The sequence below is a fragment of the Lolium rigidum genome, chromosome 6 (genome assembly GCF_022539505.1).
Source record: "Lolium rigidum isolate FL_2022 chromosome 6, APGP_CSIRO_Lrig_0.1, whole genome shotgun sequence".
Classification (NCBI taxonomy): domain Eukaryota; kingdom Viridiplantae; phylum Streptophyta; class Magnoliopsida; order Poales; family Poaceae; genus Lolium; species Lolium rigidum.
In genome coordinates this window covers 332,305,482-332,311,415 of record NC_061513.1, presented here as the reverse complement: position 1 = coordinate 332,311,415, position 5,934 = coordinate 332,305,482, and positions in this window count along the sequence as shown.

The following is a 5,934-nucleotide window of genomic DNA, read 5'->3' as shown; positions in this document are numbered from 1 at the left end:
ACCGGGGTCCATCGATTCACTAGAGGTGTACCTCTTCCCATAAGATGCTAACAGGCATGTTGGGTGAGACAAATTACAGGTTGGGCAATTGACAAATAAAGAGGGCATGATACCATGCATTACATGCAGCATTATGATTGAGTATCCAGTGAGATTTAATTGGGCATTACGACAAGTACATAGACGCCATCCGACATGCATGCTGTGCCTAAAAGTCCACCTTCGAGTTGTCATCGCACTCCCCTCCGGCATTGGGCTAGCTAACAGTACAATTGCATTAAGTATTGGTACAGTAATGTCACTAGCAACTACATCCTTGAACATGGCACTAATGTTTTATCCCCTAGTGGCAACGAAGCACATCCACAACCTTAGAACTTTCGTCACTTCGTCCCGGATATCAATGGAGGCATTTGTAACCCACTGGTCGGAAAGCATAAATACTCCCTCTTGACAAGCATCTACTATGGCCGAGCATCTGTCTCAGTAACGGAGAGACATGCAAGATCATAAACAACATCACAGATCATAACTTTGATAATCAACATAACAAGTGAATTCTCTATCTTCATCGGATCCACAGACAACGCAACATATAGAATTACGAGATAGATGATCTTGATCATGTTAGGCGGCCTCACGAAGCATCCAACAATGAAGCACAATGGGGAGAAGACAACCACCTAGCTACGCGCTATGGACCTATAGTCCATGGGTAGACATACTCACACACAGCTGGGAGGCGACCCATGGCGGGCAGAGAGTCCTCCCGAGATGTTTCTCCGGCGAGGGCGCCGAGGCGATCTCTCGGATCCCCGAGAGATGGGATCGGCGGCGCGGCGTCTCGAAGGTTTTCAGAGTCGCAGCTCTCGGTATGCGGGTTCGCAGAGTTGTGAGTAGGCTTTAGCGCAGGTCAGGTCACGGGGCCCACACCAGACGCGCGGCCACGTGTGGCGCGCCGCCTATGGTTTGGCACGCTCGCGGCTCCTTCTTCGGACTTCGCTTCGCGGCGGACCAGGATCTCGGGCGCTTGATTTCGCCTAATTCGAGAATATTTCAGCATTGGGATTTCTGAAACCAAAAACAACAGGTGTTAACAGCTTTGGCACTTCGGCATCTTGTTAATAGGTTAGTCCTGCAAAATGCACGAATATGACAAGTGTGCATAAAACATGTAGATAATCATCAATAATGTGGCATGGAACATAAGAAATTATCGAGTACGTTGGAGACGACAGCATCCCCAAGCTTAGTTCTGTCAGCTCAAATATAGCGTAAAACGATAACAATGCATAATTCCCTCGGAGTGACATGCCATCATAACTCTGATCATACTATTTGTAAAGCATATGTAGTGAATGCAGATATCAAAACAATGTGTATGACATGAGTAAACAAGTGAATCATAAAGCAAAGACTTTTCATGAATAGCACTTCAAGACAAGCATCAATAAGTCTTGCATAAGAGTTAACCCATAAAGCAATAATTCAAAGTAAAGGTATTGAAGCAACACAAAAGAAGATTAAGTTTCAGCGGTTGCTTTCAACTTGTAACATGTATATCTCATGGATATTGTCAACATAGAGTAATATAACAAGTGCGACATGCAAGTATGTAGGAATCAATGCACGGTTCACACAGGTGTTTGCTTCTTGAGGTGGAGAGAAATAGGTGAACTGACTCAACATTGAAAGTAAAGAGAATGGTCCTCCATAGAGAAAGCATCGATTGCTATATTTGTGCTAGAGCTTTGATTTTGAAGACATGAAACAATTTTGTCAACGGTAGTAATAAAGCATATGTATCATGTAAATTATATCTCATGTTGCAAGCCTCATGCATAGTATACTAATAGTGCCCGCATTCGTGTCCTAATTAGCTTGGACTACGGTAATGCATCATGTTTTAACCAAGTGTCACAAAGGGGTACCTATGCGCACTGTACAAAGGTCTAAGGAGAAAAGCTCGCATTGGATTTCTCGCTATTGATTATTCTCAACTTAGACATCCATACTCGGGACAACATGGACAACAGATAATGGACTCCTCTTTTATGCATAAGCATGTGACAACAATTAATAATTTTCATCACATGAGATTGAGGATATTTGTCCAAAGCTGAAACTTCCACCATGGATCATGGCTTTAGTTAGCGGCCCAATGTTCTTCTCTAACAATATGCATGCTTAACCATAAGGCGGTAGATCAGCTCTTGCTTCGGACAAGACGAACATGCATAGCAACTCACATGAAATTCAACAAAGCGTAGTTGATGGCGTCCCCGGTGAACATGGTTATCGCACAACAAGCAGCTTAATAAGAGATAAAGTGCATAATTACATATTCAATACCACAATAGTTTTTAAGCTATTTGTCCCATGAGCTTATATATTGCAAAGGTGAATGATGTGAATTTTAAAGGTAACTCGACCAATGTACTTGAATGACGGTAAATACCATGTAGTAGGTAGGCATGGTGGACACAAATGGCATAGTGGTTGGCTCAAGTGGATCTTGGATGTCATGAGAAGTCATTCCCTCTCGATACAAGGTTCAGTCACTTGTGTTTGTTTCAAATAAACTCATAGCCTGAACCTTGTATCGAGAGGGAATACTTCTCATGCATCCAAATCACTTGAGCCAACCACTATGCCATTTGTGTCCACCATACCTACCTACTACATGGTATTTCCCGCCATTCCAAAGTAAATTGCTTGAGTGCTACCTTTAAAATTCCATCATTCACCTTTGCAATATATAGCTCATGGGACAAATAGCTTAAAAACTATTGTGGTATTGAATATGTAATTATGCACTTTATCTCTTATTAAGTTGCTTGTTGTGCGATAACCATGTTCACCGGGGACGCCATCAACTACGCTTTGTTGAATTTCATGTGAGTTGCTATGCATGTTCGTCTTGTCCGAAGTAAGAGCGATCTACCACCTTATGGTTAAGCATGCATATTGTTAGAGAAGAACATTGGGCCGCTAACTAAAGCCATGATCCATGGTGGAAGTTTCAGTTTTGGACAAATATCCTCAATCTCATATGAGAAAATTATTAATTGTTGTTACATGCTTATGCATAAAAGAGGAGTCCATTATCTGTTGTCTATGTTGTCCCGTATGGATGTCTAAGTTGAGAATAATCAATAGCGAGAAATCCAATGCGAGCTTTCTCCTTAGACCTTTGTACAGGCGGCATAGAGGTACCCCTTTGTGACACTTGGTTAAAACATGTGCATTACGATGATCCGGTAGTCCAAGCTAATTAGGACAAGGTGCGGGCACTATTAGTACACTATGCATGAGGCTTGCAACTTGTAAGATATAATTTACATGATACATATGCTTTATTACTACCGTTGACAAAATTGTTTCATGTTTTCAAAATCAAAGCTCTAGCACAAATATAGCAATCGATGCTTTTCCTCTATGGAGGACCATTCTTTTACTTTCAATGTTGAGTCAGCTCACCTATTTCTCTCCACCTCAAGAAGCAAACACTTGTGTGAACCGTGCATTGATTCCTACATACTTGCTTATTGCACTTATTATATTACTCTATGTTGACAATATCCATGAGATATACATGTTATGAGTTGAAAGCAACCGCTGAAACTTAATCTTCCTTTGTGTTGCTTCAATGCCTTTACTTTGAATTATTGCTTTATGAGTTAACTCTTATGCAAGACTTATTGATGCTTGTCTTGAAGTGCTATTCATGAAAAGTCTTTGCTTTATGATTCACTTGTTTACTCATGTCATATACATTGTTTTGATCGCTGCATTCACTACATATGCTTTACAAATAGTATGATCAAGGTTATGATGGCATGTCACTCCAGAAATTATCTGTGTTATCGTTTTACCTACTCGGGACGAGCAGAACTAAGCTTGGGGATGCTGATACGTCTCCGACGTATCGATAATTTCTTATGTTCCATGCCACATTATTGATGTTATCTACATGTTTTATGCACACTTTATGTCATATTCGTGCATTTTCCGGAACTAACCTATTAACAAGATGCCGAAGTGCCAGCTGTTGTTTTCGCTGTTTTTGGTTTCAGAAATCCTAGTAACGAAATATTCTCGGAATTGGACGAAATCAACGCCCAGGGTCCTATTTTGCCACGAAGCTTCCAGAAGTCCGAAGAGGAGACGAAGTGGGGCCACGAGGTGCCCAAACCATAGGGCGGCGCGGCCCCCCTTGGCCGCGCGGCCCCGTGGTGTGGGGCCCTCGTGCCGCCTCCCGACCTGCCCTTCCGCCTACTTAAAGCCTCCGTTGCGAAACCCCCGCACCGAGAGCCACGATACGGAAAACCTTCCGAGACGCCGCCGCCGCCGATCCCATCTCGGGGATCCAGAGATCGCCTCCGGCACCTGCCGGAGAGGGGAATCATCTCCCGGAGGACTCTACGCCGCCATGGTCGCCTCCGGAGTGATGTGTGAGTTGTCTACCCATGGACTATGGGTCCATAGCAGTAGCTAGATGGTTGTCTTCTCCCCATTGTGCTTCATTGTTGGATCTTGTGAGCTGCCTAACATGATCAAGATCATCTATCTGTAATTCTATATGTTGCGTTTGTTGGGATCCGATGAATAGAGAATACTTGTTATGTTGATTATCAAAGTTATGTCTATGTGTTGTTTATGATCTTGCATGCTCTCCGTTACTAGTAGATGCTCGGCCAAGTAGATGCTTGTAACTCCAAGAGGGAGTATTTATGCTCGATAGTGGGTTCATGCCTCCATTGATATCCGGGACAAGGACGAAAGTTCTAAGGTTGTGGATGTGCATGTTGCCACTAGGGATAAAACATTAGTGCTATGTTCAAGGATGTAGTTACTAGTTACATTACGCGCAATACTTAATGCAATTGTCTGTTGTTAGCAACTTAATACCGGAGGGGGTTCGGATGATAACCTCGAAGGTGGACTTTTTAGGCATAGATGCATGCTTGGATGGCGGTCTATGTACTTTGTCGTAATGCCCAATTAAATCTCACTATACTCATCATAATATGTATGTGCATGGTCATGCCCTCTTTATTTGTCAATTGCCCAACCGTAATTTGTTCACCCAACATGCTCGTTTATCTTATGGGAGAGACACCTCTAGTGAACTCGTGGACCCCGGTCCAATTCTCTATACTCGAAATACAATCTACCGCAATACTTGTTCTACTGTTTTCTCGCAAACAATCATCTTCCACACAATACGGTTAATCCTTTGTTACAGCAAGCCGGTGAGATTGACAACCTCATCTGTTTCGTTGGGGCAAAGTACTTTGGTTGTGTTGTGCAGGTTCCACGTTGGCGCCGGAATCTCCGGTGTTGCGCCGCACTACATCCCGCCGCCATCAACCTTCAACGTGCTTCTTGACTCCTACTGGTTCGATTAAACCTTGGTTTCTTACTGAGGGAAACTTGCCGCTGTGCGCATCACACCTTCCTCTTGGGGTTCCCAACGGACATGTCAACCACACACCAGCAACAAATTTCTGGCGCCGTTGCCGGGGAGATCAAGACACGCTGCAAGGGGAGTCTCCACTTCTCAATCTCTTTACTTTGTTTTTGTCTTGCTTAGTTTTATTTACTACTTTGTTTGCTGCACTAAATCAAAATACAAAAAAATTAGTTGCTAGTTTTACTTTATTTGCTATCTTGTTTGCTATATCAAAAACACAAAAAAAATTAGTTACTTGCATTTACTTTATCTAGTTTGCTTTATTTACTGTTGCTAAAATGGCCAACCCTGAAAATACTAAGTTGTGTGACTTCACAACCACAAATAATAATGATTTCTTATGCACACCTATTGCTCCACCTGCTACTACAACAGAATTCTTTGAAATTAAACCTGCTTTACTAAATCTTGTTATGCGAGAGCAATTTTCTGGTGTTAGTTCTGATGATGTTGCTGCC